The 24,634-nt window shown below is 47.7% G+C and overlaps 1 protein-coding gene across 2 annotated transcripts in view; it reads left to right on the forward strand.

Moving 5' to 3' along the window:
• The window catches only part of MYT1 (myelin transcription factor 1), a 110,885-nt gene that overhangs the window by 5,310 nt on the left and 80,941 nt on the right, over positions 1–24,634 (forward strand). The window lies entirely within an intron of this gene.

Genomic DNA, 24,634 nt, shown 5'->3' on the forward strand with positions numbered 1-24,634 from the left:
GCTTTTTCACTGGGATATCTTGCATGGTAACTTCCCGTCCAAGGTACTGAACAGGGGCCGATGTTGTGACTGACTCTGTCTGAGGTTGTGATCTCTCTGGGTTTTATTTTCTTTTTTTCTTAAACTACTGAAAGGGAAAGCGGGGGGGGGGGGGAGTCGTTACATATTTTGTTCTTGTTTGCCTTGTACAAAAGACGCAGGCCAATATCTTAAGTCTGCTGGGTCTTACTCTTAAATCATTAATGAGCTTTGCATTTTCCTTCAACTAAGTGAAGATAATGAGTTAAAAAATAGGAAAGAGCCTTTTAAAAATTGCATGCATTTGAAAGCAGGTTGATGTGCTGTGTTAAAAGACCATGCGTTGGCTGTTTCAACTAGTAGACTTTTTTTTTCCGACTACTTTCCACTTCTCTATTTATAGTGAGGAGAAATGAGGAAAATGTGCCATGTTTGTTTTCGTGTTCTCTGTTTACCATGACAAAGACATCTGAAGGCTTATTTTTAGTTAGCTTTGATCAGAGGCTTTGCTTGAATGATCCCTTTACCAATTTCACCGAAAAGTTAAAAATCCCGCAAAAGGTTCGCACAGCAAGTGAAAACAGTCCCTTACTCCTGGGTGCTGGAGCGAAAGGCCCAGTTTGCTGGACGGCAGAGGTGGCTCTGTATTAGGGAGAACACTAAGGAAACCATCTCTTGTAGCAGTTGGGAAACAAAACCGCAGCCACGTTCAAGGTTATTTCGTTCGAGTGACCTGTGCAAACAAAAGAGCAAGTCCCAATAAGCTGGACCTAAACCACTGAACGAAACCGATACCTAGTGGCAGGAGGCCTTTGTGTGGTGAGTCATCAGGATCTGTGCCTTGAAACCCTCCCTTGCCCCCTGTTCTGAAGCGAATTGTTCGCTCCGAGCTTGGCTTGGATACAGGACCTGGCTGTCTGGGGGGGCTCCCCCTGCTTTGCTCTCGGACTTACTAAGCACGAGTGTGTAGTTTTGCAGGACAGCCATGGCCACAAACAGAGCCTGGCGCTGGCTTTAGCCTCCATCTATTGTTGGCCCCTCTGCTTGGATTCTAATCCTTTCCCCGGGAAAGGTAATTTCAGGCGAAGTCCTCCCCGTCTCCCCACCGCTTCTTGTATTTCGCCCTCTCTCTCGTTGGCTCATCTGCTGTTATTATCAGCTTTTTCCATATGGTCCCTTTAATTAATGGCAGACAAAAGGGGGAGGGGGGGGAGCGCGAGGGATCCAGGAATTAGAGTTTATGGCAGGTTTGTCGCTGATGCTGTCATAGAAACCAGAAGGAAAGATGCCGCCTGTACCCTTCTTTGTATGATGCTGTTTATTGTTCCAGCGGCGGCACATTGTGGCAGGGGCTCTGCTGCAGGGGAAGGCAGCACACACCCGTTTGAGGGCAGCGGTCGTTCTCTGCTCTAGCATTCAAGGCTCCCAAACAACTAAGGGAAGTTGGTTGTTAAGCTGTGACTGACACACACACACACACTCCCCGTTTGCCTGTCCCTGGTGGAGGCCGAGATCACTCCCTGCGGAGTGGGGGAATTGTGAGCTGAAGGATACACAATGGTCAGAGGGGCGCTGGCAGGTTCGGGCGCTGGAAAGAGGAGCTCGGGAAAGTTTGTTTTGTGATTAGCTGCAAATTCAGACAGAATTGCTAAGTGGCGAAGTGTATTTATAGATCGCACTTCTAGCTACAGGTACCAATAGACCACCGCAGTTTATTTGCACTGGGGGCCAGGTATCCTATGCCACAACTACTGCACTTGCAAAATTAGCTTGGAGGGTCAGCCCTGGAGGGCTGTGCTCTTAGAAGAACACGGAGCTGCTTGCTCAACTCTCTCCCGTTTATAGTGAGGACATAGTGCATGCAGGGATGTCTAACAATCAAGAGGGTGAAAACAGTGCAATCTCGTTAGTGTCCTGTAATCCCTGCCTCCTAGAGTCTCCCACGGGTATTTGATGGGATTCCTTTGAAGGAGGGTTATTAATAAATATTAGTCACACTGGCCTGGCTACATGTGGGAAGACAACACGGGTGTTTATCAGAGGAGCTCTGCAGGCAGCCACCCTTCTGTCCCTCCCAGATATCTGCCCAGCATGACTGAAGTCTCCATTGGTTTGTAGGTGGTTTTGTAAGATCCGAGAATGGGATGTTTTTAGAGGCGCACGTTTAAAAGCGATCCGCTTCACCAAGCCCGTCATAGGCAGGTTTGTTGTAAGAGGAGGCAGTCTCGTGGAAGGCATCATCTGATCGCCCTTCATGGCTCTCCGCTAACCTTTTAACTGCACGGCAGTCCTTGCGGGGGAGGGAGGCCCTGGGCTGAAGCATTCGGTGCACTCATCAGAAACGCAGCTACGCCACAACTCGCACGTGGGCTCCTGCGAGGTGGAGGCAGGTTTTAATCCGGATGAAAGAGAACACAGGGCCAGTCCTCGCTCCCCGGCTTGACTTCCACCCGGGTTCCCTGGTACCAGTGCCTGTGGTCCAGTTCTTCCTGTTCCGAGGGGCGGGGCATTACCCCTGTCCAGAGGCCCAGATGCATCACTTAAGTCAGGGGTCTCCTGCTGCTTCTCTAAACAGGGGTGAATTTCGCCTTTTGACAACAAGGTCCCCAATTCAATAAGACGGTGACCTCAAAAGACCCCCCCCCAACTTCTCCCACCCGCATTCTCCCCTTTAGAAAACCCCTTTAAAAAGTACAGTGTGGTGGGGATTTCTGAGCCTGGCAAAAATAACGCTTTGCTCCAATTCCTTAGATTTAGTTGGGGCTTGGTCCTGCTTTGAGCAGGGGGCTGGACTGGCACCTCCTGAGGCCCCTTCCAACCCTGATAGTCTATGAAATATTTCCCACCTTTATCTCTTAAGCCAACATTACAGCCTCCCGCCCCCCTACGCACCCCCCCTTTACTCCAGTGTCTGTAAACATCTGTACAGGCGCCAAGGGTATCACACTGAAGGGGGGAGGGCGGCGGTTAGAGACCTAAAATGCGTGAAACTAATAAACTTCAGCTCCCGGTTGGACTCTGGGGGGGCTCCGCATGAGGGGGTTCCAATGACAGGCCAGTGCCGCTGCCAGTCCCGTTGCGGGGTGTCAGGCTGGCTCCGGGGTCCCTGTTTGCCTTTGCGCCTCCCTGGGCTGTGCGATGCTGGTTGGTTTGCGTTGCTAGTGCCGGCCACATGCTGATTTCCTACGGCTCATCCCACGAGGCTGGGGGCCTGGGGGGAACAGCAGGACCAGGTGACTTCAAACCGGGGAGCTGCCGCCAGTAACGAGCCTTGAGAAAAAAGCAGCCGGGGAGAGCTGCTCTCTAGCAGGGACTTAAAGCAGCAAACTGCAGGGCAGGGTCTGGAGTGGGGCGGGGGGGATCTCGTGTGTGGGCAGCGCCAGGCTGACTCGGAAGGGGACGAGCCGCTGAAGCAGAAAGTCGGGTGCTCGGAGCTGGCTGGAGGAGAAGGAGGCACGTGGAGCCTCTAATAACCGGGGGGGCTGAGTCTCGTCCTGGGAGAGCAGCTCCTGTGCATGCTGGGGATGCCTGCAACAGCCCTAGACACGGGCTTGCTCTTCGTCCCCGGACACTGGAGTGACTCCGGATCTGAAAGTGGGAGCAGAACCCGGCCCATGGACTCTTACCCCGCCCCCCCCATGTATTCGGATTTGGCAGTGGGAGCGCGCTACGCTGGTCAGAAGCTCCATGGCATGTGCATTTCAGATGTCAAGTTACACCGCTCCCTACCTCTCCAGTCTGTCCCTGTCTGGGATGGGGGGGGGGAGGTTGCATTGCTCCCTAGCTGAATGCATGCCACTTTGGACACTGTCTTGGCACAATTGCCAAAAAACAAACAAAAAACCCTTCAGCCCGGTTACATTAAAAAAAAAAAGTTATTTATTTATTGCGGATTGCAGCCTTAAAGCGCGGAGAGGCTGCCTGGCCGGGTCTGCTGGTCAACATCCTTGTAACCAGATCACACCGACTTGCCGGAAGAAGCCGGAGAAAGCTTTTGAATTATTACTGGAAGTCATATGATCCCCCCGCCGGGCTGAGCTGCGTGTGCAGCGCGTCAGACCAGCTGCCATTTTACTCAGACATTTTGGAAACACTTTAACCCTCTGATCTACCTAGCCCAGGGCGCGCGGCTTTGCGCGTTGTTTCCTTGCATTTGCGCGGGGGGGGCCCGTCATTTTCAAAGTTTTTGCTTTACCTGGCTTGAAGCAGTTTTCTCCACCCCCTCCCCAATCCCACCGTGTGAAATATGTTGTGATCTGGAGTTGGGCAGACGGCCTGGCTTGATCAGGTCTGTTCCCTGCACGTGTCAGCTCACGCTGCGCTCTGCACCCTGCTCCCTGCAAAGGGAAACCAATCGACAGCCCCAAGCGGGGAGATTCGGTCCCTCTAGGGCAGAGGAATAACGGGGGGGGAGGGTGTCTGGCTTTGCAATCGCGCTTCCAGTAAATGTCGGCAATGGCCTCAGCTCGGGTGAACTCACCCCGCCAGACACGCTGCATTTCCCAGAAAGCAGAAAGCCAGCCGGCACAAGGGAGCAGCGCGTCACCCAGGCTGCTGGGAGGTCAGCTGCTTGGGTTGAATTGCAAAAGGGATGGGGATGGGCCTGTTCCGTCTGCCCGCAGGGAGGGTGGCAGAGCCACCCCGGAGAAAGTCAGCGCTGCTCGAAAGAGCACGAACTCACTCCTGAAAGCCGGAAAGTTTTCGGTGACAGCAGCCGGTGGCTGTCTCGCTCTAGCTCGGGGACAGAGCAGTGTTTCAAGGACAGGTGGACAGGGATCAGAGGGAGGAAATTGTCCTGATCCTGGCGATGAGCTCCGGGTATTAACCTAGACAGCCAGCCGCCACTTAGATCTGCTAGCGGTCACTAGTTCCTTCTCGTTGTACGTTTCTATAGGGTCGTAAATACATTGTAAACTTTAGGAAGGATAATAATACACGTTGCTCTCGTCCAAGGATTTCAAAAGCCAATAAAGTGGTATTTATGCCCCTGTTCTGCTGCTAGGGCAATCGAAGCACAGAAAGGTTAAGTACTGGGCACACTTCACCCACCACTGAGAGGCAGCCACCTCTGGGATGGATTGGGGCAGCTTTTGAAGCAAGGCACCACTAAATATCAGTTTATAAAAAACATTGTAGCAACTTGAATGTTATTTGACTCTACAAGGGGACTTGATCTTTCAACTAGTTTTAGTAACTTGGAGGGTTGGGGAGATCATGCTATGAATAAAGAAGCCAGGCTGTGCCTGCAGACTAATTCACTTCTAAAGAACTCCTGCTAGGGTAATAATGCATGCATTGGTACATCACCCTTTCCCAGGGACTCTCGCTACCTACCAACAATGGAACTAAGGCATAAGAGCCACATTTTTTCCAGTGGCAAAAAGAAAACCCACTCCTTTGTCATCACTTTTGCTGGGGGGTGAAGAATAGAGGCAGGTAGGGGTGTGTGTGACCGAGAGAGAAGGATGAAAATGTATCATCTTGATGGGGTGATTCCATGAAAACCAGTTGCAACTCATTATATAGTCCTCAGATTTCCTATAGTCTTTTCTGTGGGACGGTATTATCTATCCTTCCTCTGCTTGTGAAGTTGCTTACATGGGATATCTGCACATTTGTCACTCTGCCTTTGGGGTTGGGAGGTGAGGCATGAAACTGATCTCCACCGCATCAGCCTCTCCCAAAACTCACTGGGATTTCCAATTCCCTGCATAAGACACTTTCAGCCTTATCTTTTGATGCTACTTGCTTCTCAAATCTGCTGTAGGCTTGAGGGGGGTGGAGGGCTTCTGGCAAGCCCAGACAGAACCACGAGGCTACATTCTCTCTACCCTGGGCTATTAGGGTGGGAAGAGAGATGCACTAGGGAATATTGTGAGAGAAATAGGGTTCTGCCCCCAGGTATCAGCCCTCTGTGAATAGTCCGAGATTGGTAGGATATGCATGGATTAAGAGGACTGTGCCCCTTCCCTTCTCTGACAGGTTGGCATTCCCTTGACACATGTGTGCACATCACATTGGCTGGATGAGCCCATGGAAACTCCACACAGGGTGACACTCATATTGTCCAAACTTTCCAGTTTTGCCGCTGACTTCGGGGAGGCCAGGATTTTATCCTGGGGGCCAGAGGGTTGCATTCAGATTCCCCATTTCCTTCAAAATCTCTAACTCTCTAGTGTGGCTTGTTAAGAGGAAAGTATCAGTGGTTTAATTGCTCTACTAAGCCTGTGTGCCTTGCTTACCTGCCCCATTGTCCCTTAACAAGAAACCAGAGCTCCCCCAGCTGGATGGACTCTGGGAGAATGCATCTAACCAACTGGTGGCTTGGGAGGGCTGAGGCACAGGTTCTGGGGCCTAAGGCAGCTGGACAGCAGGGTCCCACTGCCTTAGAGTGTTCGGCCTGGGGCCTGCACTTGGGAGCATGCCGGAGAGACCCAGAGCTAGGAACTAGTCACTATTCAGACCCAGGGGAGTTAGACGCATAAGGACCCAGGAGTTGTCTGTTTACAACAAGCTAGTGCCTGTCCAGTAGAAGATGGGTCCAGGGTTTCACATTTGGTACCAGTAGATCACCCCTGGAATACTGATTTCCGAAACCCACTGTACTGCCTGCCTCAGAGTTGCCCCTGTGCGTTGCTTGTGTGTGGTAGTAAGCCTAGGAGGAAAAGCTGAAGCAAGGAGAAATTGTGACTTTGAAAGCCTCTATAGTGAAGGTCTTGGCAAAAGTCCAGTGTAGTGTGGAAAGGAGGGGAGAAAGGCAAAGGGGGGTTATGTGAACACATTGGTAAGTTGGAAGAGAAGGAGATCAGTGTCTCTGTGGTTAGACTATTTCAAGCAATTGTCAAGTCTTTAAAATAAAAGAAGTGACACATTGCTTTAATACTGCCCTTTAGCTTTTTTTAAAAACAAAACGAAAATGGAAAATATAATAATTTTCACCTGAATTAAGATGCCTTTGATCTTTGTCGTTCATTGAACTTTTTGCTTCAGAGAGAATAGATTAATAAACACTTTCAAATGGAAAAATATAGTTTGAAAAGGTCCCCGTTTTATCTTTAACAGAAAGCTTTAGTGCTAACCTGTATATGGGCTCCGACTGTTCCCCTCCCCCTTCCCTTTTTATGTTAACAGCAATAAGTTTGCTTTTATTGTGATCACACTGGCTTCCTGGTCACCTTTTATTCTTTTCTTTTTTTTTCCCTTTTTTTAAATTTTGAAGTCAGCACATTTAAAAAAAATTGCAATGTTATTTGAATCAGACTGAATGAAAGAGCAAAAAAGAGAATTTTAATCTGCCCCAAGCAAAACTGCCTTGTACATCTGTCATGTTTGGGATTAGTGGAACTCTTTTAAGAAGCTGAAGACTTTTTAAATGAAGTATTAAACATTTGTGACCTGATTTCCATTCTGACAATATTCTCATTAATCAGAGTGCAGGCTGAAAGACATCTGTTAAGCCCTGGTTGTTTTATGAATATTGCAGAATTAAAAAAAAGAAATCTAAATGTAGCAGGTAGGGCCACAATCTTTTAGTCAGTTTCAAAATAGTGATTTTTCGAGTAGCCACTTGAAGATGTTTTAAAGGGATTCCACATCCTGTGAAAATTGGGCCTCTTTAAGGTGTTTAAAGATGAGCACCTAAAATCATTGATTACTTTTTGACAATTTAGGCCTTCAGTCCTTACTTAGGATAAACATCCCTCAAAGTCAATGAAAGTTTTACCTAAGTCAAGAATGCATGTTTTTGCCCTTGAATTTGCTTTGTGGGAGAGGAGAATTTACCTCTGTTCCAAGATGGAAGGTTTGTAAGAAATCTATTTCTTCTGTTTGAAAGCAGCAGTTTACAACTCCAATAAAACCTTTTCAAGTGGATAAATGCCTAACACCACACAGCGAGTAGCAGGCAGCAGAAAGCAGGGCCCTAAGGAGCTTTCAGTGGAGCAGACTAAGGCTGGGAGGTGCTTAGCGTTCTCAACTTACATTGATTTCAGCAGTAGATAATGGCTCACAGTATCTTGCAGGGCTAAGTCCTATCAAAATAAAAACCAAGGAGGGAGACATCCTTAGACACACATACAGCATATTTGAATGTACCCAATGTTGCTCTTGATCACAAACAGATTAAAAAGAAAGTCCTTTTGGGGTTTGCTCCCTGTGTTTTGTCTGACAACACAGATGAAGTAAACAACTCAGTTCAGACCCCGAGGAAAAAACATATGTGCTCAGTAAACCACTTGCTGAACGAATCTTTCAATATTAACACAGGTACCTAGTTTAAAAAGGAGGTTGTTGTCGAAGGCAGTCTCTGCATCCTGTTTATGCTTGCTGGGTAAAATATTAACTAAAGCATCTGAACATAAAGTTCTGGTGTGAAAGGATATCAGCAGGGGAGAGCCATATGGTGCCAGCATGCTAACAAAATACCAAACGCTGGAGATTCCTTTTTGCAGAAAACTGAAAACTCTACTTCCCATACATAATATATGAGTTCACGCCTTTGATGACTAATGTTTAGAGTACAAATGGTACAGGCAACTCCTTGGAACAGACGCAACTTATGGCATGCTATTTTCCCTTCTTCCGCTGCATAGAAGAAATCAATCTTGAGCTGTTAAGATACATTTATCCAATATGCTGTAAAACAATATGTTTCCAGAACTGCTGCATAAGCTGCCTTTGCTCCAATTAACTATAACTGCAGTGGGACTCAGGCAAAAGAAGAAATGTACCAGCTTGAAACCATTTGGGATAGCTCGGAGGTTTGAGCATTGGCCTGCTAAACTCAGGGGTGTGAGTTCAATCCTTGAAAACCAGGCCAATTAGGGATCTGGGGCAAAAATCTGTCTGGGGATTGGTCCTGCTTTGAGCAGGGGGTTGGACTAGATGACCTCCTGAGGTCCCTTCCAACCCTGATATTCTATGATTTGGAGCTGGAATAGATGTGTCTAGGGCAAGCTTCCTGGCCTTTCCAACTGAGACCGGGCTACTTTAGTGGGTTTGATTATTAGAGCCTGTTTGAGAGCAAAAGATTAGAAATAAAATTGTCTCTTGCAGCAGCACGTCAGACTTGTTTACCTAAGTGTTCTCTGCCAGCTTAGGAGTCTGGTGTATTCAGCAGAAATGAATTCAAAACCCACATTATGGCGCTCCCATAGTGAGTGTTATTATAAGGTACATGAGATGTCTCTGTGGGAGGTTTCATATATACACTACTTAAAACCCAAGGTATCACTGGCTTAATCTGCAGGTAACCCTTACTGTGTGCTTTATTTTATTTTTTTAAATCTCTCAAAAGCAACCATTTGACATTGAATAGATATACTGTGCACTTGTCCCCGGGATTTCCATGTAAAGCTTGCTGAGTTTTCTAGCCAAAATAATTACATATAAATGCCTGCATGTTGCACATAAGATAATTAAATAGAATTTCACCAACTGCTTTGGATGGTTTAAATGGCCGAAAATGTCCTAGAATCTGAATTTGCCATCTTTCCAGCACCTGTGACTCTTCATTTCTCTTGAGCCTGAAGAGGGGGAGTTCTGCTAGGAGAAAAGGAATGGTTTATCTAGCAGGAAGGCATTTAGGACCCAATGTTGGAAATCCAAATCTTGCATGTGAGCACTCAGATCAGCATTTGGGCACCCTTGGAAGAACTCTAAATATCAATTGTAGCATCTAAATTCAAAATTTTGCTCTCCCATTTGGGCACTCACATTTCAAACATGGGCTTCCCCTTGTAACTTAGAGGGAGGCCGCCCCAAGGACTCGCAGACTCGTGATAACCAAACACTAGAGATGGACTAGTGCCACAAAGATGTGGATCCCGATCCAAAATTTCTCCATGCTCAGGGGTGTTTGGAACACAGGTTTTGGTTCAGCTTATTTGTACATATAGGCACCAATTGTGAAGTTGCCTATAATGGCATATGGCCCATCCATGACTCCTATTAGCAAATATCTCCCACAGGCAGATATAAGACACTAGAGGGGAGGGCTCTGATTACTGCAGAGAATTCTTTCCCAGGTGTCTGGCTGGTGGGTCTCACACTCTGAACATGTGAGCAACAGGGCTGCCATATTTGGAGTCAGGAAGGAATTTTCTCCCAGGTCACACTGGCAGAGTCCCTGTGGGCTTTTCACCTTCCTCTGCAGCATGAGGCCTGGGTCACTCACTGATTTGAACTAGAGTAAATGGTGGATTCTCTGTAAACTTGACATCTTTAAATCAAGATTTGAGGGCTTCAGTAACTCAGCCAGAGTTTATGGGTCCATTGCAGGAGTTGGTGGGTGAGGTTCTGTGGCCTGCAGTGTGCAGGAGGTCAGATTAGATTATTGTGATGGTCCCTTCTAGCCTCAATGTCTGAGTCTAAGTTGGTGGGGCAGATTCTCTGCCTTGCACAGGTTCTGCTGCTTGATGCATCACAGTTGTGATGGGGGACTGTTGGGGCTACGTGGAGGAAATCATAGGACAGTGTTTCTCAAACTGGGGTCGCCGCTTGTGTAGGGAAAGCCTCTGGCGGGCCAGGCCGGTTTGTTTACCTGCCCTGTCTGCAGGTCTGGCCGATCGTGGCTCCAACTGGCCTCGGGACGTACTGGCTGCCACTTCCAGCAGCTCCCATTGGCCTGCAGCGGCGAACCACGGCCAGTGGGAGCCGCGATGGGCCGGACCTGTGAACAGGGCAGGTAAACAAACCGGCCCGGCCCGCCAGAGGCTTTGCCTACACAAGCAGCGACCCCAGTTTGAGAAACGCTGGCATAGGAGCTCGTTTTGTCAGCTCTACACTTCTGGAGACTCCCTTAGGCTGAGGGCTTTCCCAGCAAGGGTGTTATGGGAGCTTTCAGCTCCCCTTTGCTCTGCCTTAATGATGCAAAGGGAGCGGATTGGGCAAAAAACCAAATCTCCCACAGCACCTGGAACTGTGCTGATTGGGTGTCTTGGTTCTGACCTATCTCTGTAACACTGTGGTGCCGGAATCGCTCCTATTGACTCCAGCAGGAACTGGCCCAAACACTAGAACAACAAGTCTAGTAAGCGAGCCCTGGCCATGAGCTCAATTAAGAATTCTGATGCTGTTGCTATTATCAATCTGCATTCTCCATATTACAGGAAACCTATTGACTCATTGGTTGGAGCCCAGAAAAGAGCGAGGGAAATGATCAGGGGACTGGAGGGATTAATTTATGAGGAAAGTGCAAAGGAAAATTTGTGTGCCAGTTGGCTAAACAGTGACTTCTGTCTAAACTACAGACCCTTGGGGCATGCTTATGTCGGTCAAGGGTGTGAAGAGGTGTGATTTGTGACAGACATAGCCATGCCATAGTTCCTAATGTCAGCCGTGCTTTTACCAGAATAGCTTGCCTCATTCAGAGTGTGTGCGATCCGGGCTATATTGGTAACAGCATGTGAGCTCTGCTAGTATAAACTGTATTGCTTTCCTGGTATAGGAATACTGTATATTATACCTACAGAGCACTCCTGATGTAGATGTGGCCTCAGATGGGATGTGGGAACTGTCCATAGTGCTGTAAGCACCATGGAGGGAGTGGAATTAACTAGGGTACACAAGGGGTATAACTGGAAGTAATGGGATGAAATCAAGAAAGGAACAATGTAGGCTTGAAATATTAGCCTTTCTTGACAGGGAAATAGTCTAGAATGTGAAATAGCCTCCCAGGGGAAGAACATTTTTGATTCTGACCATAACAAACAAGGATCTCTTGTGGTTGTCTCCAAATATAGGAATTACAGTGGAGGAAAACTCTGCAAAAGGCTATGCTAACCCCTCAGGGGTCTAGAGTGACATCCCAGACTACTTCTGCTTTGGCTTATCATGGTTACCACTGTCCTCAATCTCTTGTCTGCATTTATTTACGTGTGAAGTAACTCTCCAACTCCATCCTTGCTTTCCATTCTTCGTGTATCTGTTTAATCACCATTATGCATGAATGCTGATGCATCAAAGTAGAACATATACCTCACAGTGCAATGAATAATGCCTCGGAGGTGTGGTACACATTTTGGGTGAGGTTCTGGAAGGCAGGCAGCATTGGTTTACCTCTACTTTGCTAGCTGTCAGCAAAACTCCCAACTGGTTTCAGTGGGTCCAGTTTACTCTGGTATTACACTGGCTGATTACAGGAGAATAGCACTGGCATAAAACTGGAATCACCCAGTGGCAATTCAGGCCCAGCCCCTGTTCTAGTCACAATAGAAAAAACCACAAGTACAGGAGTCAGAGATCAACTACCTGGCAAAGACATACGTATTACTGATTTGGTGAGAGTGGAGTGTCTTGGGTGTGTGTGTGTGTGTGTGTGTGTGTGTGTGTGTGTATGTGTGTGTGTGTGTGTTTCAGAAGTTAGCATCTCCTAAGGTGTTAATATAGAAACCTGGCTGGAAGGAAAGCACATGCTAATGTCTAGAGAGAGATGCTGTAGTTGTATTGTCTGCTGGATAGTAGCACTTCTACAGTCTTAATTTCTACAGTTGATACAACATCTATTTTCCATAATTTTGAAGCTTTGTATCTCACTAGCTTCTGGCAAGTGGAGTTAAAGTTTGTTTGTGGGCCCAACGTTTTGATTTAATTAGCAAGTGAGCAACTAGCTGCTTTGCTCAGAGAAATGCTTTCTCCAATAACATAAGTGACAGGCAAGGATTGGTAGCCCTATAGAGATAGCTGCTCTGTTAAAAAGTGGCTGGAAGCTGTGTAGTTACTTTAAAGAAAAAATGACAGCCTGAACAGTTAACTTTGCCCCAGGTGTCTCAAAGGAGCCCACGATGAGTTGTCATCTCCTCTCACACTTCCCTTAGAAACTTTCAGCTACATGGTGTTGAGAATGGCGCTTTCTGACTGGCAGAAAAACAGATTGCTGCTGGAGTGGCAAAGGATCCTTGGCATGTTCGCTCCATCCATCACTTACTTTGCAGGATTCTAAACAGGACTGGGTGGTTGGGTTTTGTTTAGTTTTTTTAGTTTGTTTGTTTGTTTATAGATAACAAGCATATCCGGTGATAGTAAAGGTGTTGAGTCTTTTTAGGGATTTTGGAAGAAATATAAACTTTCATGCTCCAGAACATGAGACAACCTGTAAGTAGCAAAGGTCAGGAGTAAACTTTCACTAGGGCCAGGATATCACATTACTGCCTCCTGCAGGTTTTCATGCACCTTCTTCTCCAGCAGTTAGCACTGGCCACTCACAGAGGACAGTGAACTAGATGGACCCTGGTCTGATCCTGTACAGTAAGCCCTATGTAGCAATATTGCCCTTTCAGTGTTTGCTGGGAATGTAACAACTGCAGAGTGAAGAACAATATAGGTTTGATTGTGGCTGGACCTAAGAACTCCATACAGGGGGAGGTGCAGCGTTGTACAGCTCTGGAGGGAGATATGGGAGGCTTCCTACCCCAGGAAGGAAAATGGCTCTAGGAGCCAATGTGCCATCCTCTTGAAGAATGCTGTATGCTCTCCCCAGGTACGAGGATGGGACCGCTCCAGGGGCACAATGGCCCTGCTTTCTCTGACCCTTTAGGAAGGCTAATATTGTGGCTACTGGCCTGGTGCAGTCTTTGCACTCAGGGAAGCACAAGAGAATGTCCTCGTGCCTTTTTCCCATCTGCCTCAGCTCCTCACAGGCAACTTACACACCCATGCCAGCCTGGGCACGATCTGGCTTCTGATTCATGCCCAGTGATCAACTCTTCAGTCAATGGCTGCCGGATCAGACAGGTAGAATGTTGGTGTTTGCGAGGCCAAGGCAACTGGGGATGGCCTGGCCTGGCTGGGGGTCCTGCACATCCCAAAAGGAGCCTCGCTGGGCAGGATGGGGACTTTTCTCAGGCCTTTCCCCATAGAGCACAGAAGCTGGGGTGGAGACCAGTACTAGAGAAAAGTTCATGCTGCACCTTTAAAAGGGTTCGATTCTGCAAGCCCCTCAGAACCAGAACTCTCATGGCTCTCAGCTGAGCTGCCATTGACTTCTGTGCAGCCCCATCAGGAAGGTATAAAAGCCACTTCTAAGTGTGTTCCCCACAGCACCCCGGGGGCGTTCTGTCTGCTTCAGCGCTCCGCAGAGAGAAGGCTTCTGGCTACTGTGCCTGGTGCCGTACATGTTCCCCCTTCCCGGCTGCGAATGCTTAATCATTAGCCTATTAACTCTACTTCACACTTAAAGAGCGATCGCAGAGTCTCCGTATAGCCTAACACGACAGATATAAAGGTGTCACACTTTCCTATTTCATTTCGATGAAGGGGGTCTCCAGGAGCACTGAAAATGGCACCACAAGGCTGATGAAGTTAACACAGTTGACGATTCTTCTTGCTTTTAAATAAACTGGGCACAGCTCAGTGTGGGATGATACTGGCAAACTGGTACTTTTGTTTGAGGCTACCTTTTTAATGTCTAATGGAGTCATTTATTGAGTGCATGTGCATAAAACGGAAACACGCTTCAGCAGCCGTACCAAGTGTGGAAACGGGGGGCGCTGTTGAGAGATGAGTGACCCTCTCGAAGGCTGAGAGTCGTAGGGTGCTGAGTAATGCTAAGTTACCCCGAGAGAGTGATTATTGCATGATGATCTCACCTCCTATTATGCCTTATTGCTTCTGTCTATTTGACTCTGTGACACACACTGATGTGTCAGATTTTCACTTCTTCTATGACAGGAGAGAGAAAAGGCTTGATATCATAATGACAAGCTGGCATTTTGTTAGGAGTCCACTTAGTCATCTAACTTTACGTCAGTAGCACGAACAGCCAGTCTGTTCGCTGGCTGCTTAGCAGCCTGCCTTAAAGCCAGCCTCTCTGCTCCTTTAGCCTTTCAACAACTGATGTGGCACACACAAAAATCTATTGGCTGCAGATTGTATTTATGGAACCTTGCCAACTTGACTCATAGGGAAATTTTCCCCAGTTCCTTGGGCACGGGTATTTGGTGGAGCAAAAATAGCAGAAATCTGTGCAAAATCTCGATTTTTGACTAATGAGGAATGGATCAGATTTAAGAAGCAATGAAGTGTGTCTCTGAAATTACTATATGTGTGCATGATAGGTCAGCGTCTCAGTTGGTATAACTGGTACAGGGTCACTGACTTTGGTGAAGACATGCTGATTTACATGAGCTGAAGAGCTGACCTGTGACTTTGCTTTTTAAATCAATCACCCTGTTTTTTAAAAAACTAAACTAAAACAACCCAAAGTTTTTTGTAAAACTGGATATTTTTTTGGGCTGTCTGTAAGAATGTTCTGCAGTTCCCTACAGTTTGTATAGGTCTGTCTTTGCTAGTAGGTTTGCCACATGGGTTGCTGGGGACGCTTGCACAGTCTTGCTACAGGCAGTACTGACAAGGGGTGAGATTTTCATCCTCCACTGCAGCTCCTGTGCATGGGGTAGAAGGCCTAGAACGGTCCAGCTGGGGAGGACTTCCCCAGGCAGGCATTGCAGAGCTCAGCCGTAAGTTGGCCTTCTGAGGACCCCCTTGCAAGCCTTGGCATAGGGGATGTGCCAGACATGGGGCTGGAGGGGCCAGCGTAGGGGTGTATTGGGCATGGAAATACAGCACACAGGGCTGCAGAGATTCTGGACAGTACTGGAGCACATAAGGATCTAGGGATAGGATGTCATAACTGAGACAGGCACCAAAACTGCCAGGGGCCCACAGAATCAAGATGGGGGGAAGAGTGACTTAAAGCCACCTTAACTTAGGTTGACCAGATGTCCCAATTTTGTAGGGACAGCCCTGATTTTTGGGTCTTTTTCTTATATAGGCTCCTATTACCCCCAACCTCCATCCCAATTTTTCACACTTGCTGTCTGGTCACTCCATGTCCACGAGGCTGGGAATCCTGTGCAGTACCACTGAGAGAATCTCACCCTGGAAGTTCGAGGTTTTGCTCTGTGTGGTTGGCAATGCCCTTTATTCCTGTCAAAGGCCTTTCAAGCAGGAGACCTGAGCAACACACCGGACAGGACTGAAATTTGAAAGGGGCTTGTAGGTTTGGATAACGAGCATCTGGACCTATATAAGGTTTTGAAGACTGCAATGGAACATGCAGTAGTTTTGCTTACGAGCCATCGACTTTCTTCACGCTCACGAGTGTGTTAGGGATTTCATTTATTATGCTAAACTCCTTAGGTGCGGCTTCCCCCTCAGCACAGACCCACACTCACTCACAACCACCGCTACAGCTCTCTTCCGTTCCCCCGGCTCTTATATTGACAGCTCAGATACACTGTGCCAAATTCTCAGCTGAGTCAATGGGCCTCATTCGGATCTGTCGGACATCAGCCTAGATGGGGAGCAACTCCAGTGAAATCAATGGAGCTGCGCCCATGTAAACCCAGCATGAGAGGGAAGAATCAGGCTTCACTCAAAGCGGATGTAACTTACACCTTCTCCTTGGCAGATTAGCTGCACCAGTTTAGAGAGTCCCAGAGGCTGCGTGGGCTAAATTTACAGGTGGTGTGGAAGGACTGTGATTTATACGTGTGTGAGGGGAAAGGATCTAACACCACTGGAGAGACCCTAGCGAGATCTAACGTGGTATCTCTGACATGCTGGATGAGGCTGGAAGAAGGCGTAAGCTGCCTTCCTCTCAACGTAGCCCATTCTGCCAAGGGAAGGGGAAAAGCTGGATGCGCTGGATGTTTCGAATCTGAAATATGCCTGAGGTATTTTGGTATGGGGGCAGGGAAGGGGAAGGAGGTGGATCTTCCTATGGAAAATCTTTTGAAAAAGAGCCCCCCTGTGGAAGTGTTTTAATGCCAAAAGCAATACAACCCTCATCTCCTTTCTGTGTTCATTCCCCCTCAACCCCAGTTTTCTGACTTTGGCTCCGGTGACTCTGCCTTCCGCTATTAATGCCACATATCCTGACTCGGCCCAAGTGGAAGCAGCGTCTGCTCTGCTTGGCTCTGTTCGATGAGGAGGTAAAATGTCCAGCTCCCATCTCTCTTTTCACCCTGCTCGTCCTGTTTTGTTTTTCTTTCCCCTCCGCTCCTCCCCAGTTCTCTTTGCCCTCTTGCCTGCTTATTTAAGAACATAAGAACGGCCATGCTGGGTTGGACCAAAGGTGCATCTCGCCCAGTATCAGTCACCCAACCGGGGGTAGTGCTGAAAGCTTCAAAGGCAGAGCAGAGCAAGTATGCAGTGATCTAGCCTCTGTCGTCCCGTCCCAACTTCTAGCAGTCAGAAGTTTAGGGACCTCGCTTCTGTCTCTTTGCACTCTCCTTTCTTTGCTCATTCTCCACCTCGTGCGTTGTTCCATCTCACAAGCTTCTCTCTTCATGGTTCCCCCCCCCACACACACACTATTGTTTGTTGTTTGTATTACCACAGCACCTCAGAGCCCTAGTCACGGACCAGGACCTCATTGTACACACACAGCACACGTATGGAGGTGTCTTTCCACCCCTAAGGTGTGAATGGCCCCGTCATAGGATGCCCACACCTGTGGGATCAAGTCCTGTAGCACTTCTCATGTGGCCCCTGTCTCTGTGCCGTGTGACACACGGCTCCAGCTGGGTGGGGAACAGAGCGCCAAGCAGAAATTCCACAGGAGCCCGGAGGGCCCCCACAGTGCTGAAGCTGTGTGAGGGAGGGGAGCTCCCATGCTGCAGATCAGTAGGAAGCCAGAGCAACTCTCCATTCAAGAAAGAGAGGATCATCTACCCCAATCGCCCTGTCCAGATATTGGCTGCCATAAAACGCATTATATAAACAGCATTTGGTTAAAACAGCAGGGACCACATCGCAAAAGAATAAGCTCGTACCCTTGCGAAACACGTGTCTTATGCAAGCAAATTGACGGCTGTATGCAGTTGCCTGGCTTGCCTCCCTGACTACACGTTTCCCACATGCAATTTGCATCCATGTGCATGCTTTTCCCACTCAGTTTGTGCATCCTTGAACTCAGCCATGCAAAGTCATCCAGCGGGACTGGACTCTAGATGTGTGAGGCAACAGAGATGCATAAACACATCCCCTATTTTAAATATACTGCTGAAGCGCACAAGTCTCTCTGTGAGACAGAGCACTGGACTGGAACTTGGGTGACCTGGGTTCAATTCCTGTCTCTGCTACTGGCCTGCTGGGTGACCATAATCAAGCCACTTCCCCTCTCTGTGCCTCAGTTTCTCATCTCTAAAGGAGATAACGATAATGCGAAGCACTTTGAGATCTACTGATGAAAATACTGCATACGAGCTAGGTGTTACTATTATACTTTCTGTATTGTCAGGTGTGTGCCAAACTCACATATGTGTCTTATATAACAGAGGAACTATATGGTGCTTTTCCCTGAGCCAGCTGGCTTCTTCCTTCAAGAAGCACAATCTCATGGTGCTGGCCACGTCCCCAGGAGTCCAAGACATGCTGGTCTTCCTAAATTGTCCCTCAAAATCTATCAGCAGGAAATTCTCCTGCTGTGTCGACATATTGGCTCCACAGAGGCTTTTGATTTGGTATGAAAAGTAATTATTATCGTGGTGCTGTTTAGCAGTTGTTTTTTACTGTGCTGGTAAGGTTAAAAGAAATAATAATAATATAAGAGAGACTCAGCCAGAGTAACTGCCTGCAACATGCTATTTGCATTTTTAAGGAAATACTTCTTTGAGACAGCTTGGGTGAAAGGTCAGTATTTGCATATAAATGGAAAAGAAAGTGTATGAGGCTGGAAGTTACAGCTATATTATTTTCTCAGCAGTGAGCTGCTCTTTGGGAGATTAAGGGACAGGGTTGTATTTGGCTTTTATTGAATAGGAAAGTTACCAGGAAAGCCAAATTAGAACAAAATAATGAGGAAAATGTGCAAGAATAAAGAAGCAACATCCCATTACTCCCTTCCGAGACGCACTCCTGTGCAAACAAGCATGTAACACATCATGCATACACAGGTAGCGTACAAATGCCCCGACAGACACCTAGAGGAACCATAAATGCAAAAAGGTATTGGAGGGCGAAGTTACAAGCAGGGACGGTTATGTTTTTCCTGTACCTGGCAGCAGAAGGTATGTGGCAAGTAATTATCTGAGAATGATAAGCCAGTAGTTTACATTTTGTTCATGCTCAGATCTGTTCAGTTGGTAATTATCATTGTGCTCATAGAAGGTTCCCGCGTTTGTGGTCAAAAGGAACAGATGGGAAATCTAAGCTGCTTTTTGTTGCTCCCAGGTTACTAGGCTAATGTCCGAGGTAGAGACTAGGCAGCAGGACTAGGTGTTACCTAGAAAGCAGCGAAAGGTTAAAACCAAGTGTCACTATTGTTGATCTCTCGTTGTCCCACAGAACATAAAGAAGGTCTCTAGGGATGTGGGGAAAAATTAACTGGCAGGTTTAATATTCCTTCTTTGTACTCTTCGTCTAGGCAGTCCTCTCCTAGGGCACCAACAACGGACCGCACTTGCTTAGAAACATGTTTAAATGGAGGTGCTAGTGAAGAAATCATACCAAAAACGTGCTGTTTTGGAAACACATTTTAAACAGGGCAGCCGGTTAATTTATCTCTCGGGTTGCGTTACATTTCCACTTTACGCCCCCGGTTCAGCAAGCACTTGAGAATATCCATAACTCTTACCCTATAGCGTTCGATGTGGCTACTCTCCTGAGTAAAATTAAGCATGCGTTTAACTGTTTGCAGGTTTGGGAGCTTACTGAGCCAAGCCCAGTGGCATCCGCTGTATCATTGTTGATTTGCTGTTCCCGAGCCCCACCTGAAACTTCTGTAACTTCTATTTTCCTGGTCTTTGGCTTTTCCCCCTTCCTCGGAAGGTAGAAGAGCAGCGTCACCGCTGGAGAACCACAGAACCAGGAGCAGGGGAAAAAAATGCTGAAATACCAAAATTCTATTCACTGGGCAAAATGGTCTCTGGGGTTTTTTTTAATCAACATATTTGAGAGAATGACACATAAATAGAACTGCTGCCATGTGCATGAAACATTTGTTCCTTCCTCTTGAAGAATGTGCGAGTGACGTGAACATCAGGGAGTGGAAGGAGAAAGATGTAGGTTTGGAACCTTATTTAGCCTTTTTTAATGTATTTCTGTCACACTCAGGAAAAGGCGCTGTCTATTTAACCGTTCAGGAACACTGGACCCTAAATATCCTTGTTAATGAGCAGGGTCTATAGCTTCATTTGTTGTTTTTATATTGTGGGAGCACTTAGGACTCCATTCTGCTAGGTGGTGTGTAAAGACAGGACAAAAAAATGGCCCCTGCCCCCGAAGTCTTACACTCGAAGTGTAAGACAAGAGACAGCAGATCTATACAGACAACCAAGAGGACACAGTGAGACAATATTGCTCAGCATTACAGGCTGTGACCTCAGCACCCCCATGGCCTAGTCGTTGTCAGGTGTTTTGTAGGCATCATGGCAGAGGCGATGGATTCTTCCTAAAAGTGGGGGCCAAGCTGGAAGCCAGAGCCAAGCTGGGGAGCCTGATCCCTTCCACCTGCCCGGGGTAGGAGGGCTCGAGAGCATCCCCCAGCTTGTGTCCCCATCCCCAGACCCCCTCGACCAGCGCAGGAGCATCCACGGCTCCCCATAGCTGCCCACGCGGTTCCTGCCATGACCCAGCTCCAGCTTCCAGCCTGGCCTGGGGCCTCGGGGGCTGAAGAGCTGCTGCCAGGCCATGGTAAGAGCTGCCCAGGCAGCTTTGGGGAGCTGCAGACCCTCCATCTGCCCTGAGCGTGAGACCCGGGTGGGAGGGGAGAGCTGCTCTTGGGCAGGTGGAGGGTCCAGAGCTCCCCTGGCTCCCTGGGCCACAGTTACCTGGGTCGGGCTCCAGCTTCTGGCCTGGCCGGTGCGTGGGACTTTGAGGGGGAAGAGGCGGGGCGGGGGGCCGGGCCCATGGCGAAAAGTGAACAGGCCAGACCCGTCCACTTGCCCCCTCCTGCCCCCGTTCCCGCATCCGTGTGTTATGGCAAAGGAGGATTTGAAGGAGGACAATGCTGTAGCATTGGGATGTTTATGGGGAGCTCCTCCTAAGCGTCAGGGGCCGAACAGGAGACAATACAAAGGTGCTTGTTTAGAAGTGTAACCAGTTGGCTATGAAGGCGTATTCCATTGTCTGATCAGAGGCAGGAGCCAACATCTCCGTAGTGAATGAGAGAGGAGTAGAGTGAGGCCAGGCCGTGACGGGCTTTGAAAGAAGACACTTAGCTTCTGTTTGATGTGATAGAGAAAGGGGAGCCCATGGCGGGATGCAAAGGGAGGGGTGATGTGGTCAAAGCGATAAGCTAGGAAAACAATCTTTGCAGCAGGCTTCTGAATGGATACGGGTAGGGAGAGATGGCATTTGTCAAGCCCAGAGAGAAGGAGGCTGCGGTAGCGGAGCTGAGTCTGTGTGGATGGCTCGGAAAGGCTGTGTCTAGAGACGTCGTACAGAAAGACTCAGCCTAGAAATCAGGATCTGAGAGAGGCTCGAGTAGAAGATGGTGCCCAGGTACGGGCTGGAGTGATGGGGGGATGACAGTGTTGTTCACCGTGATTAGGACAGGGTTAGGCATTCAATGAGATCTCAAAGTAACTGAATGGAGGACAACAGGGTGATGCTTCTGGTGCTAACGGAACAGCTGCATCCTGGTAGCAACAAACTCGTCTCTTTCCCTTGACATGGCCAGCTAGAAGCCCTTGTGTTCCTCTTTCTATCCTCTCACCCTAGGGCCTGCAGAGCTGAACTGGATTATACCCAGCTGTCCGCAATAAACATCTCTGAGCCATACTTCTGCTGATCTGATTGCTTAGTTGTTAGCAATGCAAGCGACGCTGGGAGCATACGTTCGACACAGAGAGAGTAAAAAAATCTGACCCTACTGAAATTGCAAACCTTTCCTTCCCATGGGGAAGAGGGAAGGGAAATATTCACAGATTTCACCAGCTTTGAATTCCCGGAAAAGTCTGAGCATGGGGTTAGGTGGTGGGTTAAGATAACACTATTCCACCTTTGGAGGAACGTGCTCAAAACTTAAGGCCACGGATGAAATGATTTTGTTTGTCTCACCTTGGTCCTTAATGGGCATTTGACTATGACACAGTTTTGCGTAATTCACCAAGGGCATAGGAGATGCTGGGTATGAAGTAGCGGGGAGGGTATGGATCGTGCTCAGGTGCATTGGCAGGCTGCATAAGGGCCCAGGACTGTGGTGGCAAGATGTGTCAGATCAGTATAATGTACACTGACCGAGCTGGGAGAGTCCGTGCCCAGGACAGAGGTGCTTTGGCGTAGAGGTTGGGGGGGGCGGGTTGTCCCGTAACCTCTGAACTATGTTTCTTGTAAGCGGTGTCTGTATTTCTTGTCAACGTGAAAGTCATTTGCCTAATTGCTTTCACTGAGATTTACTGGTCAAAAAAAAAAAGGGTTTTGGGATGTGGCACAAATATTGTATGCAAAAGAGATGAGCTTGTAACTAAGTGTCAGCTGCGCATCGTGGGGAAGTGCCCCACACATGGCTGTCCACTGGTAATGTATCCTGGAGAGCCACGCTGCGAGGGCATTCCCGGAGCCCCAACAAACCTCAGACTTCTGAGTCTGAGCTTCACACACGGTGCTCCCCAACACAGACACCAGCCTGCGCTGGGGACCTGTATTCTGGGAGAGTGGGGAACTGCCTGGAAGGGGAGGAGTTCAGGCCCAAACTGGCGCTTGCATTTACAGAGCATGGGGCTCTTAGAGCTACAACGTCTTCTGGTTCGTCCCCACCTGGCCACTGGAGAAAGGGGCAGAACCTCATGAAGGATTGTCTCATAGTTACGGCTCTGATCTGGGTCCATTGCCCAGCTCAGCTACAGACTCTTTGTGTGATCTTAGGCAAATCACTTAATCTCTTTGTGCCTCAGTCCCCCAGTCTGTAAAGTGGGGATGATAATCCCTTCATTTCTCCCACCCGTTTTCTGTCTTGTCTATTTAGACTGTTGGCTCCTGGGGGTTTCCTAGGCCTTGGAGCGTACAAAGAGCTACCAAGACTCAGCTTCTCCTAAACAATTGACTAGGTTCCTCTTCAGACGGCCAAAGATGATGAACACATGGAAGAATCACCAGAAATCTAGAACCACTAGCACTTCCATCTATACATCTCCCTCTAATCTATTTCTTAAATCATATTTACTGATAAAGTAAGAGATCTGTATCTATTACATGGCTGTTTAACTTCAATTAGTGTTTTAATGATTGGTCATTAACCGGGTAATATATAGTTAGCATCCTGCATAAAATCTTAAATTAAATGCATGTTTGGGAAGCTAAATTCTAAGCACTGGGCACTGCTTTTCTGCAGTACACAGGATGATATTCACATTGGATGGGAAACATTGTGGCGCTTGAAAGGAGGTTAAACCTACATTCGCTGAGCCATGAATGAAAGAATGGCTAAGGTAGCCTGGAACAGCCACCTCTGTTGATTTTGAAACCAACAGAGGTTTTAATTCAGCTCCCTTGAAAAAGCACCCTGATGCAGAGCGGCTTTGCTACAATTTTCTTGAAGGCTAAACTGATACATGCACTCACAATGTATCAATTCAAGCAAATCTGTGTTCCTTGTGTGTGGGGATTAAGCAGGAACATGGAGAAATGTAGTCACATTTCAGGCTGGGTTTCTTTGTGCTACGTCCTGTCGACTGTATAAGAGGGGTTCAGTTGTGCAGTTAGGATCCAACAGACAGCAGCCTTAAATCAGTGATGAAAGGATCATTAGTGATGCCTGCAGGAGCAAAAGCCCTCACTACACCATGGCTTTGACCACACAGGAAAACAAATTCTGGTTAATAATGTTTATTTTTTTCTTGTGTCTGTGGGAATAAAAGAAGCTTGATGCATACTTAAAAAACAACAAAGGTAGCCTGGTGCCAACGCTGTGGTGCCATGAAGCACAGGTTGGTCCTGTGGTGACTGGAGTTGGGCAGCGTGTCATTAGCTGCACATGGAATTGCAGGCTCGCTGATCTTATCCCTGGATTCAGCAGGAAGAGCTCTCATTTTGAAAAAGGTTTTCCTTCCCCGCCCGTTTCTTTTCTGGATGCTTGGTGATTTTTTTACGGTACTAATGACACTATATCAGCGAGGAGAGACATGGTAACTGGGAGTCAGGAACGCCTGATTTCTAAACCGGTGATTCTCTCTTTGTGGTCTTGGTCAAGTCACTTAAACTTCCTGCCTCCCTTTCCACAACTGTAAATAGTGGGATGGAGCAGAGAATTGTCAGATGCTACGGTGATGGGTGGCAGTATAAAAGCCTAGGATAGATGGATGATACTTATCTACCTCACAGGACATTGCACTTTACTTTGACATAAAATGTGTAGAAGTAGCAGTAACCCTTTGCCTTTAAGGAGTTGTCTGTCTATCATTTATTAAACCACCAGACACATTTAGCCCATGTAAACAGTGACTTAAAATCATGCCTTGAAGAAAGGCTGTGATGTAATTTGCTTTATAACGGTGCCTTACAACATTTTCCCCTTAACGTATTACTAATGCCTTTTATAACACCCTTAAAAAGAAGCTCCATTTCCAGAGGGGCTGCTACACATATCTGGAAGTAAAGCATTTCATTGTGATTGGTATTTCCAAGCCTGTCTGTGGTGGCCACCTTGTTTTTAAAAACAAAGCAAAAAAACCCC

This window comes from Mauremys mutica, chromosome 13 (assembly GCF_020497125.1).
Source record: "Mauremys mutica isolate MM-2020 ecotype Southern chromosome 13, ASM2049712v1, whole genome shotgun sequence".
Taxonomy (NCBI): domain Eukaryota; kingdom Metazoa; phylum Chordata; order Testudines; family Geoemydidae; genus Mauremys; species Mauremys mutica.